Below are 12,302 nucleotides of genomic sequence, written 5' to 3'. Positions count from 1 at the left end.
TGTCGGTGCTGACCACAAACACAGTTTGAATGAAACTTTGGTAGCACAGAAACAAGAGGCTATTCTTTGTGACCATATGGATCGGTCACATTACCGTTATTTCACCCAAAGGCACCAAGTTAATACTCAAAAAAGCTGCAGCAATACACACGAATATAAACAGTACTTGATGACAACTTTGCTTTTAGCCTCTAGCCCTCTGGGGTCCAGGGTATACTTGGCTGTTTCTGACTACTTTTGATTTGTTCTCTAGATTTCACCTTTAAAAACTGTTTATCTTGCCAATCTGTTATTTACTCATTTTGACAAACTGTAAATATGTAAATATTGTGCTTAAAACATGAGTAGAAAGTGATATTTTTGACTGTAAAACCACAGGCATGTTTAACAAATCATTTTCATAACTTGAAATGCAAATAGAAATTGTGCATTTTTAAAAAATATGCACAAGTTTTGCAAACAACAAAGTTATTTGGTACTGTTTACCTAAAAATTCAGCCGAGGCTCAGACGTTTTTCATATAACCATTTCAAACTATGTACAGAACAATCAGCTGTTCTGCATCAAAGAAGAAGGCACACGAATGATTTATGCAACTCCAAAAAATAGTGTCACTCTGACACAGAGGAGAACAGCACAGGGATAAACCTGCAGGTCTGACAGCAGCTGTGTCAGCGTTTACACTGCAACCTGCCTTTGGTGGCTTTAAGGCAGCAGCTGTGGCGTTCACTAGTAGAACTGACACACAAAACAACAGCTACACACTAACTACACAAGACAACACACTAACCTAAGACTCCAAAGCAGAGTGAAGCTGACCCCCCACCCACTTGAAACGTAAAGGCGGAACGGTTAGTGCTACGTTTGTGCAGATTTGTGCAGGTAAAATGAGCGTTTGTGCTGCTACGGTTTTTGAGATATTAAACATTTTATAGGTCATTCAAAGGTCACCATCCCCCCAGACTGCTCCAAAACGGGCCAAAATGGTCTACTTTTTTAGTGCTACGTTTGTGCTGATTTGTGCAGGTAAAATTAACGTTTGTGCTGCTACAGTTTCTGAGATATTAAACTTTATTTTATAGGTCATTCAAAGGTCACCATCCCCCCAGACTGCTCCAAAACAGGCCAAAATGGTCTACTTTTAGTGCTACGTTTGTGCTGATTTGTGCAGCTAAAATTAGCGTTTGTGCTGCTACAGTTTCTGAGATATTAAAAGTTATATTTTTTGCTGATGACATCACCATCCCCCGAGACTGCTCCAAAACGGGCCAAAATGTCTACTTTTTTAGTGCTACGTTTGTGCAGATTTGTGCAGGTAAAATTAGTGTTTGTGCTGCTACAGTTTCCGAGATATTAAACTTTATTTTATAGGTCATTCAAAGGTCACCATCCCCCCAGACTGCTCCAAAACGGGCCAAAATGGTCTACTTTTTAGTGCTACGTTTGTGCTGATTTGTGCAGGTAAAATTAGCGTTTGTGCTGCTACAGTATCTGAGATATTAAAAGTTATATTTTTTGCTGAAAAATGTCTTTTTCAAATGACCTTTCACTTTGTGTGTTCACTTGTTCAATAAAGTTCTGTTAAAAAAAACCCTCTTGTTGTATTTAATCAGCTAAATTTGTAATGAGTGTATTTTTTTTTTAACTTCAATTTCTTTACTTCAATCACTTTTTGTTCATAAAACCACGATGCAAATGCTTGAGTATTTATTTTTTTTTTAGAGTGGATTAAAAAAACTTTATTGAAAACTACATTTGAACATTTTACACTCCCATGAACACTTTTTGAGAAACGAACAAGCTAGCAGTCTTTTGCATCAAATACACATTTTCTGGCAGAAAAAACTATTATTTGGCATTACTGTGTCTGAAGGATTCTTAGAACAGCGTTCATCTGATTTCTGAACAAGGTAAGCTTACATTTAAAATACTGAGGTTTTAGTTACTGAGTTAATACATGATATAGCTAACTGTCTGGATCAAAATGATTTTTTTTTTTCCAATGTTAAACATTTTCAAAAATGTCCAAGAAAAAAAGTTTCTAAAGCACTTTAAAACATGTAGCACACTGGACTAAAGTGCTGTACAGTACATGGGTTAAATACTCAGACTCAATTTAATAAACTCACAAATTCAATAGCTCCATCTTAAAAACAATAATTCCACAAAATATGAAAGTGTAGATTGGTGGAGAACTTGGGGGAGGGGTTGCTCCTGGCTGTATATATAGTTCAGAAATCACATTTTGCTCCATCATAATCAGTGTGTTGTTTTTTTTTAGATGCCCCGAAAGCCATCTGTAGACAAGGTTTCCATTTTTGCAGTTCTTTGCAATTCAAAAGAGGCCATAGTCCAAAATGGCAAAATAGCCACTCCAGCTACATCAGTCTGGAAAGAGCTGAGTCAGCAGCTAGAAGACAAGATGTCAGCAAAGGCCCTGTACACTTTTGTGAAGCTAAATAGACACAACATCTGGTCAGCTTTGGAAATCAGTGATCAGGAAAGTAATAGTGAAGGAGAGTTAGATTCACATTGCATTTCTCCTGGACAAGAAAACTGTCAAGCTTTTGAACTAGAAGTCCCTTTTGAGGACTGGGTTAAATTTATTCCTGAAAAGGTTGAATACAATGACAAGTTTTCTCCTACCCAAAAAAGGGAATACACAATTTTGAAACCTGGCACTTGGACTCATATCATCAACGATCTTATATGGAAGAGGATCAAAAATACATGTACACTTGTGTTCCGTAGAGCAAAGGTCCATCCAACTGTCAACAATAAATATCTGGACATCAGAGGCGACTGTAAGGAGTGTCATGGCCAGTTAGAAATGTCATGTGACAGACAGCCAGCAATTAATAGTCCAATGGTGCTCCAGTGTTTCATGAGAAATACAGATTTCTCCCTGCACACTGGCCACTCCAAGCGGTTCATGTCTGGAAACCTGCGTGAACAGATCGCTAAAGAGCTGCGTGAGGGCAGAATGGAACCGGCTGTATGGAGGTCAGCGAGGGCAGCAGATCTGATGGATGTTGGAGATCCTGAGCCAAGCCACCTTCCAAATTTGGCCACTCTGCGAAAAGCCAAACAAGAGAGAAAATACTTGGAATTAGGAGATAAGGACCCCATTGCATCTCTGCAATTGTTAAAATATAGTGTTCCTCACAGTGGTAGCATCCGAGATATTGGACTGGACAGGTTTTTCTGTCACTACTGGAGTCAAACACAGATGCATGTTTATAAGACATTGTCAAAAAAATCTCCCCCAACTGTGTGTTTTGATGCAACCGGTTCAGTTGTGAAAAAACTGCTGAGACCAAATGGCAAATCTGGCCATATCTTCCTTTATCAAGGTATTCTGAAAGAAAACAATTGCCCCAGTGTCCCAGTGGTGCAAATGCTGTCAGAGAAACATGATGTTAATGCCATCGCAAACTGGTTGACAGAATGGATTCGTGCAGGTGCACCTGTGCCAAAGGAAGCTGTGAGTGACTTTTCTCTGGCAATTCTGGGAGCTCTGGTCAAGGCTTTCACTCCTCATCCTGATCTGAAGTCCTACCTTAATGAATGCTTTCATGTCCTTCTTGGAACCCAGTCTGCCAAACTCCCCCCTTGTTATATCAGGGTTGATGTTGCGCACTGCATCAAGATGATATGCCAGTGGGATTACCTGAAGAAGAAAACACATCGTGTTAAAGATTTCTTTGTCAGGTCATTAGCAAAACTTATTCAGTCTCAATGTTTGGACCATGCAAAACAGCTCCTACATGCTATCACTGTTGTGGCCCTCAGTGAGGCAGAAGGTGATGACAGTTCTGGAGCCCCTCTTCCTTCAGAAAGGTGCAAGAAATACTTGAAAGCCCAAATTGCTCAAGACTCCATCATCATTCCAGATGAACAGACGGAGGAAAGTGAGAGAGTGGATTCAGTGGATGAGATCCAGACTGACCTACGACAGTGGGTAACAGAAATATGTGAGGAGAGCAGGTCACTTACTGCAGCAAACGGGGATAGAGATAATATTCACTTTCTCCCTGAGATTATTCCTCATATAATAAGACTCGCAAGTTACTTGCCACTCTGGACAGGAATAATGGTCCCTCTCTTCCAAAGCACCAGCATCACAGAAAGTTCAGCCACTGTTGAAGTTGAGTTCAAAAACATAAAACATGGCCTTTTCAAGCATGACAACTTGCCTCTTCGAGTCGATCGCTTCATTGCTCGTCATCTTTCCTTCATCGAGGGAAATATGCGGATTTGTTCTGCAAAAGAAAAGGTCAAAGATGAGCCAACAGTGGGATCACTGAAAGTCACAGATGCCAATTCTGGATCCATGACGACTCACAATGCAGAAGACAAAATAAAAATGGATGCTCACCCGTTTGTGGGATCTGATGCTACCACAAACATTCTTCCGGCTGATGGGGATGCAGTTGAGAACTGGAGGGGCCTAGCTGTTCCACCCAAAAAAAGGAAGAGGACTTCCTACCTCTCTTCATGTACTGAATGGCTCCATGCAGATGAAACTTTTGGGGCCAAAAGAGTGAAAGTGGGATTATTAAAAAATGGAAACCTCCATCAGCCTATTCGATTAGGGGAATCGACAATCTCTGTGCTCAATACCTGTGCATTTGATGCATTTTTTCAGTGCTTATGTTGTGCCTTCTGTGACAGCTCCACATTTCAAAATGCTGTTCTGAAAGACAGTGAAAACCCAGTCCTGCAGCTGGTGAAAGCCATTGCCACAGATGGTGTGACCCAACAAACCTACAGAAGGAGAGCAGAGCTGCTAGTGTAATGTTTGAAGCTGTCTCGTTGAGGTCTGCTGCGATCCAAATCGATGCTCAGTGCAATATCTCCGCTGTAATTGCTAAGACAATGAGGAACATCTCAAGTGTTTATTTGACCAAACACTGCTCTTCACAGCACTGCTACCTCAGCAAAGGGATGACAAGGGAAGTGCCATTTGTTTCTCCTGCCATCTCTGTCCTCAAAGAGTCTGGTATGGCTCATCTTGGCACGGCTGTGGAAGCAGGACTTGGCCTACCTGAGTCTACCTGCCTCAGGCCACTCTCCAATCCATCTCTGTGTCCATCAGAATTCAAAACAGAAGACAGCACCACAGGAAATGAGCTCTGTGCAGGGACAGTTACTCACAGCTACAACATTGGAGATATCGTGTGGATTGATACTGACCTTGCAAACCAAACAGAATTTCCACTGAATGAATTTCCCTCCAACCTGGTTCTCCAAGGAAAGTCGTTCACTTTGAGGGCATTAATTGCTTTCCATGGAAAGATGACCACTGATGGTTTGGGTCATTACACTGCATACTGCAGGAGAGCTCCATGTGTGTGGGAGTGCTATGATGACCTGGGAAATGGAGTGACAGGAGCATCTGAAAAGAAAAAAATACAACCCCATGCTGTGTTATACACAGTATAATGAGTGCTGCCTGCATTTTTCTGTTTTATTTGGTTCATTACAGTTACATATGTTCAAATGGCTAGTGTGTGTTATCAGTAAGTTCAGTTTTGCACATAAAGTTAAAGTTCTAAATTAAAAATCTTTTAACACTCTTTTCTTTGTCAGTCTGATGCATATTTGCTTTTACACACCCATTCACCTTCACCCGTAGCCTTGAAAGTAACCGTTCCATTTTTCTGTTAATAATTTTTCTGTATTTGTTTTGTGTTTACCTGGTGGCTTAAGTCAGGGGTCAGCATCCTTTTCATTTCAAAGGGCCCCTTTTCCCCCTGCTGCTACAAAACCTGTCTAGAGCCTAAAAAAAGAAAGAGCCTATAAATATCTAGAAAATGAGTTGTTGTATCGTGTAAGCTATGGAAATGTAAATAAAAATGTTTATTTTTAGATTTGATAAGACAATGAATCATCAAAGCTTTATAACGGAAAAAAAGTATTTGTTAAAATGAAGCCAGCTACGTGAGTCCTTTCCATAATAATTGAAAATTAGGAAAGATGGGCAACCAACTTGAAAATTACAGTAAACAGATTTGAACCTAAGAAACATTAAATTACTTTTGAAAGCCTTGTACATTCAGTGAATAGTCAATGCAGATATTTCATAAAAAAAACAAACTGTTAACAGAACCCTTTCTTGTTGTCTGTGATGGCCAAACCCGTGGCCACACTCTAAAGTCGGTAACTTTTGTATTTTCATTCTTCATTTTGAACATAGCAATACATTTTAGTTTCCAATAACTTTATTGATTGGTTTGGATACATTTGTTCTATTTGTAAGCGCGCACATTTAGTTTACTTATGTATTCATACTTCATTTCTTTGCTTTCTGACTAACCTTTGTCTTTTTATTTCTTACCTGCTATCATCCCTGGGAGTTGCCAGACAAAAGATGGTAGCCAGGGTTTGAAACCATTAAATATGAAGGAAGATAATTGGATCACACCACCACTTCCTGCTGAAGGAGGGAATGTGTGTTTTCTTTACTTTAAAAACAAAGTATTTGTATTTAATTAAATATTTGAGTTAAGGTTTAATGGGGTTTTTGGTTTTCTTCTTTAGTGTTTAGTTTATTAACAAACTATTGTACTGCATTGTTTGTGATTTATGATTGTGTTTTGTTTGTTACCCCTCATGTGTCATAATGGTCTGATCAGCCATTATATATACCCTTGTATGTCATTTCATGTTTAGGTCAATTATGTATGTTTGGGCAGTCATTTGGTTTGTTAAGTTCGCAGTCTTTGCCTGAGTTCAGTTTTGTTTCTTTGACCTCTTTTATGAGCTCAACATTTATTAGTCTTGTAAATATAATTTTTGCGGGTTAAATAAATGGAAACTATATTTTTCTAATAATTCCTGGGCTCCTCCTGTTTTTCAACTCGGTCCATCACATTGTCTTTATAATAAAAAAATGACTTACTTGGTCTTATAAGAGCCACAGTGGAGGGGCCGGAGAGCCACATGTTGCTTTAGAGCCGCAGGTTGAAGATCCCTCGCCTAGGTGCTGTGGAATATTCAGTTTTCTACACGTAGGTAACAATCTATCAAAGCAAACACTTCATTTTTTCTGAGACAGCTACATTAATAATAATGAACATATATAATTCAAAACAAAATCATAGAGGCCAACTGGGTATGTAAAAAATAATAATTTAGGGATACGTGAATCACTTCACATGAAACTCAGTTTTGCCACAGAAAAAATAAAAACTTTAGCCTACCTTGTGTACGTTTCTGCACTAGTAACAAAAGAAATATCGACCTTTCCGCTGAATAAATTGTGTTACTAAAGTGTAAACCAGGGGTGCCCAATCCCGGTCCTCGAGAGCTACTATCCTGCAGCTTTTAGATGCATCCCTACTCCAACACAGCTGAATCAAATGGTTTAATCTCTTCAGCATGCCATCATGTTTGGCAAAGGCCTGATAACAAGCCATTCATTTGATTCAGGTGTGTGGGAACAAGGATGCATCTAAAAGCTGCAGGACGGTAGCTCTCGAGGACCGGGATTGGGCACCCCTGGTGTAAACTAATAAAAGCTAATATGCAGCAAGCCTAGAAAAAGTGCAAAACTCCACAGCTGCTGAAACTCATTGCCAAAGACACTGGTGTTATACAGCGTAGGCCGTAATAATTAAAATCATTATATCTCGGAAACTGTAGCAGCACAAACGTTAATTTTACCTGCACAAATCAGCACAAACGTAGCACTAAAAAAGTAGACCATTTTTGTTTGTTTTGGAGCAGTCTGGGGGGATGGTGATGTCATCAGCAAAAAATACAACTTTTAATATCTCAGATACTGTAGCAGCACAAACGCTCATTTTACCTGCACAAATCTGCACAAACGTAGCACTAACCGCTCCGCCTATTTGCCTTTACGTTTCAAGTGGGTGGGGGGTCAGCTTCACTCTGCTAGACTCCAAACACGGTAAACGTCACAAACCGCTCACGTATCAAAATTCTCTCTCTCTCTTCTCGCTGGTCACTCCTAAAACTTCCCTCTCTTCCCAAACAACCACATGCCACATGTTGCCATATCATTTTTTTGATTGGTCCACACGGTACATTTTTCCACCAATAGGGAAGGAGTGTTTTTTTTCTTTCTCTTTTTTCACTCACAAGCAAAGCGTGTTTGCTAGCGCTCTCCTTAGAAAACGCCGTTTTTACCGTTTCTTCCCGGAGGAAACGCCAGTTTTATTCAGGAAAAACATCAGTTTTACGTTGCCTATCAACACAATTTAAAACCTGGTACTTAGTTTGAAATCCGCACGTTCGACCCAAGTTGAAATGGAGACTCTGGGTCCGTCGACCCCAGAGGGTTAATTAGAAAGCCTAAGTTAGCTAGTTATGGTAAATGGTCTGTATTTGTATAGCGCTTTACACTCTACACAATCATCCACCTATTCACACACACATTCACACACTGATAGTTATGTATCGGGCTAATGTTTAAAGCTTTCACTTGAGTAAATTAACTCATATCACTGCTAAGTGATGTTAGCTATGTTCACAGCATATTCCATAACAGCGCTGCCATACTGCATCACACTCAGTGCATTTCGATCATTGCTCCAGCGAGTTTGATAGCAACATAATAATCATAATTTTTTAAAAATAGCGTGTGTAACATACACATACTGGAAAATTATTTACTAGCACTCACCTATCATGACTGGAGAGCGCAAACTCCGCCATTTGTTCCATCAAACACTCATTAAAACAGCGACCTACAGGTATGTTAGCGCACTCATCCCCGACTGTCCGACGGAGGGGCGGGGTCACACGGTGAAACAGACGCAAGGCAGCCAGGCGGGGAAATTTTGCTTTTACATTTTGCGACTCATTTTATTTTTATATTTGACAAGAAAAGTATTCAACCAGATAGTTATTTGTGGTGAATGAAATACAGTTACACTTTCAAGCACCACATCTGAAATTCAAGCACTTTTCAAACCTTGAAAAGACAACATTCAAGGATTTTCACGGATTTCAAGCACCCGTATGAACCCTGTGTCCGTCTCAGCTGAGTACATCAGTTTTGTTAAGTGCTATAAATAAATAAATAGATCAAATAAAGTAGCAACATCCTGAGATCTCGGTGTTAGAAAAACTGAATCCTTTTAGAGGTGAATCGTTGCATCTACAGCCTCCAAGGAAACCGGTGACTTCACTTGTAATTAAGCACATATTTCAATCAACTGATGGTTCCTGTATCACATCTGTACAAAATGCAATAAAAGTCTAATTTTGCTGTGGTCTTTGTCTCCACATATCTTACATCTGTGCAGTTCTTATTGGCCATAACAAAATACATTTGAGTGCAAAGGAACCATGGAAAGTGTCTCACATGGTGTGTTAGCTGAAACTAACAACACAAGTTAGCCCAGGGAGCACATGTGGATACGCTAGCATCCATTCACAGGCTAACACAGCTAAGAAATCATTAGCAGCTTCTACAATCACATTTCCAACAAAACGTCGTATCCTGACTGGTTTTAGAAGTCAGACACCGGACTGTGAACCACAATTCAATTTGCAAATAAACGAGATTCACCAGGATCTTCTTCACAGAATAAACTCTGTGGTTCAACACGTTACTGGACAGAAACTTTGACAACAGCTTTGTGCATCTACAAAACAAAATCAGTGCCTCGTTTCATGGAGCTAAAGAAACACAGGCTCTATATACAGAGAAACTCACCCTGCTCCATGCAGACAGATGCAGTGAAACCATGAGCAGCACTACGGTGCATTCATGGTGCATGGGGAAACTCACTGCTCTACAAAAAGTAACATTTAAAATAAAACACCATAGCAATAAAATAACCAGAGATTACACTCTCCCTCTCTAAACAGCATGAGTCCCTTCATGCATCGTTGACCAACGTGGACGTGGTGGAGTAACAGTTGTGGAGAATGCAACAGCTGAGGTTTGAGAAAAGGAGCTAATAGCCAAGGTCAGCGGCTCTCCTACTTCCTCATAAGGAAACTTCTCAGCTGTAGCTGAGCAGGATGTCATTGCATTTGAATCCTCCTCGCTCTCTTTAACCCGAGTTCCTTCTGATTGGTTTCTTGGTCCTACAAAGAGAGTCTGCTGCCTGAGGGCCCCACCTCCTCCTCCACCTACTGCTGTGGACATTTACAAAACGTCAATCCAAGAAAAATTGTCTGGTTTGTAATAGATAGTCATTCTTTATTAGAGTCTACAGCAGGAACCAACCTGAACCTTGTTATGAGCTGAATCAGTGCTGGACTGTAGAAATGCTGTTTCAGTGGCTGCTGCAGGAACTAACATGGAAACGTGTTCAGCAGCTTTCCAGCTCTAATATAGGAAACACAAGATCAGAGTTTGGACACACTGGAACCAAACAGTTTTGTCTCGGACTTTTATTTCAGCATCATCGTTTGGGTTGAATTAAAACCTTTCAGCAACGCTAACCAGACTTTACGAGGTAAACGTGTATCTCCAAGAATGTCTTGCTAAGAGTCGCGTGTTCTGGGAAACAACACACAAATCAGTGGCGTCAATAAGGTTGTGTTTCATGTAATACTCTAGACTTTACTGTGAGACCATCACTAACATGCAGACGTCACAAAGTTGTTCACGGATCACATTAATCCAGAGTCACAGACATGCAGAGACACTTCCAGGTATAACATATATAATCCACACAGTCAGTCACAGCTGAGCTCTTTACTGAAGTCAGCATCAGCTCTCTGCTCGCTCTCACATCATATTCATGACAATCAGACGTGTTTCAATGATGCTGCTGTTTTCAGCCAAGCACACAGTCTCCATGGAAGTTTAAACTGGAAACACTGGTAACTGCAGCAGAGTTTCATTTGGAGCAGACCTGATCTTTGTGACGCATCAACATGTCAACACAGTATTTAACAGAACTGCAGTTTGCATCAGATCATACATCAGACTGACCACGTTTGTAATTTCATCAAACCTGCCATTAACATATTCAACAGTACTTACACGATCTTAAACATGTTTTCTTTTTAAAATGATCTGTTTGTATATTTATTAAATATAAACTGTGCAGTATTTCATTGATGGAGGCCAAGAAAACACAGTTACAGGAGAAATGTATTTAAGCTTGAAATGTAGCTGCACTCGGTAGAATTGAGCCAACTGGTTGTCTTCATTTTCAGTTCTGATGAGCTCACATGTTTAAGATCATCAGTTTAAAAAACCATAAGGCCGTGGATCCTTAAGGGTTTTATGGTTTGAGTTTACAGTGAGAGGTGTTGATAATGATGTTGGCTGTTTTCAAGTTGAACAATCTTCCAGGGAAGAACATTTAAACCCATTTCCTGTATATTCCAGCACATGAAATAAAATAATGTTTTGTGTTTCCACTCCGGAGTGGGGCGGGTGGAGGTCTGCCCACAGCGGTCATGTCAGTGGGAGGATCCGGGGGTTTCTCTGTCAATGTCACGTTCCCATGGCAGCGTGCTTGCTCAGATCTGAAGTGTTATGACTGGGTGGGTGGCCCAGTGTTTTTTGAGTTTTGGTTTCTTCTCATGGTTCCTTAGTTTTTTAGTGTTTCCTGAGTTCTAGTTTTAGGGCTTGTTATGTGGCTTCCTTCTGCATTTCCTGTTTTATTGTGAAGGTCTGTGTCTTATGCCAGAGTGTTCAGTTTGCGTTTCCCCTGTCTCGTCTTGTCAATCAGAATCGGCCGTGCCTCCCTCCTGTGTGTAGTTTCCCCTCTGTGTATTTATAGTGTGTGTTGTCTCGTGTTCGTCGCTGGTTCGTCTGTGTCGTCTCCTTCACGTCTCCCTGCATATCTTTCTAAGGATTTCAGGTTTGAGGTTAGTTTTGTTTAGTGATGGGTAGATGAGGCTTCGTGAAGCGTTTCAGCACATTCCCCAAACTGTACCGATACTGTGTCGACACAGTGTTGCTGTTTTGCTCCATACTGACACCTGCTGGACTTTAAATATCATTGCAGGCAACTTACTTGAGACTCAACAGACACCTAGTCATACTTGTTTACACTGTAAGGTACAGTGGAACCCCGACTTACCAAATTAATTCGTTCCCGAGGGTCTTTCGTAAGTCGAACATTTTCGTAAGTGGAACATTTTTGTAAGTTGAACATTTTTGTAAGTGGAACATTTTTGTAAGTCGAAGCACCCATTGCGCGTTTCGAGTGAGGCGATGCTGAATGATAGGCTATAGGCTAACAACAATACTCTAACTAGAACAACAATACATCAGTGGAACAGCGATGCGCAAGTACGGAAGCCAAGGGGTTGTCTCCGAAAACATTAGAGCACTTTGGCAAACATGTGATGTCTTCAGG

General features: G+C 40.4%; 2 long non-coding RNA genes across 2 annotated transcripts; both read right to left on the bottom strand.

Annotated features, from left to right (window-relative positions):
* Positions 1 to 2,060: 2,060 nt before the first annotated feature.
* Positions 2,061 to 4,042, bottom strand: LOC113017848 (uncharacterized). Its single transcript, XR_003271601.1, has 3 exons — positions 3,768 to 4,042; positions 3,560 to 3,670; positions 2,061 to 3,073 (listed from the first exon to the last, which is right to left on the bottom strand). It is a non-coding gene; the product is annotated as an uncharacterized LOC113017848 (long non-coding RNA).
* A 154-nt stretch (positions 4,043 to 4,196) lies between these two features.
* Positions 4,197 to 7,273, bottom strand: LOC113017845 (uncharacterized). The gene is made up of 6 exons (XR_003271598.1): positions 6,905 to 7,273; positions 5,700 to 5,782; positions 4,936 to 5,398; positions 4,624 to 4,767; positions 4,379 to 4,526; positions 4,197 to 4,262 (listed from the first exon to the last, which is right to left on the bottom strand). It is a non-coding gene; the product is annotated as an uncharacterized LOC113017845 (long non-coding RNA).
* Between the last annotated feature and the right edge of the window lie 5,029 nt (positions 7,274 to 12,302).

The sequence above is a fragment of the Astatotilapia calliptera genome, unplaced genomic scaffold (genome assembly GCF_900246225.1).
Source record: "Astatotilapia calliptera unplaced genomic scaffold, fAstCal1.2 U_scaffold_22, whole genome shotgun sequence".
Taxonomy (NCBI): Eukaryota; Metazoa; Chordata; class Actinopteri; order Cichliformes; family Cichlidae; genus Astatotilapia; species Astatotilapia calliptera.
Note: the sequence above shows the minus strand (reverse complement) of the source record. Positions and strands in the feature narration are given on the sequence as shown.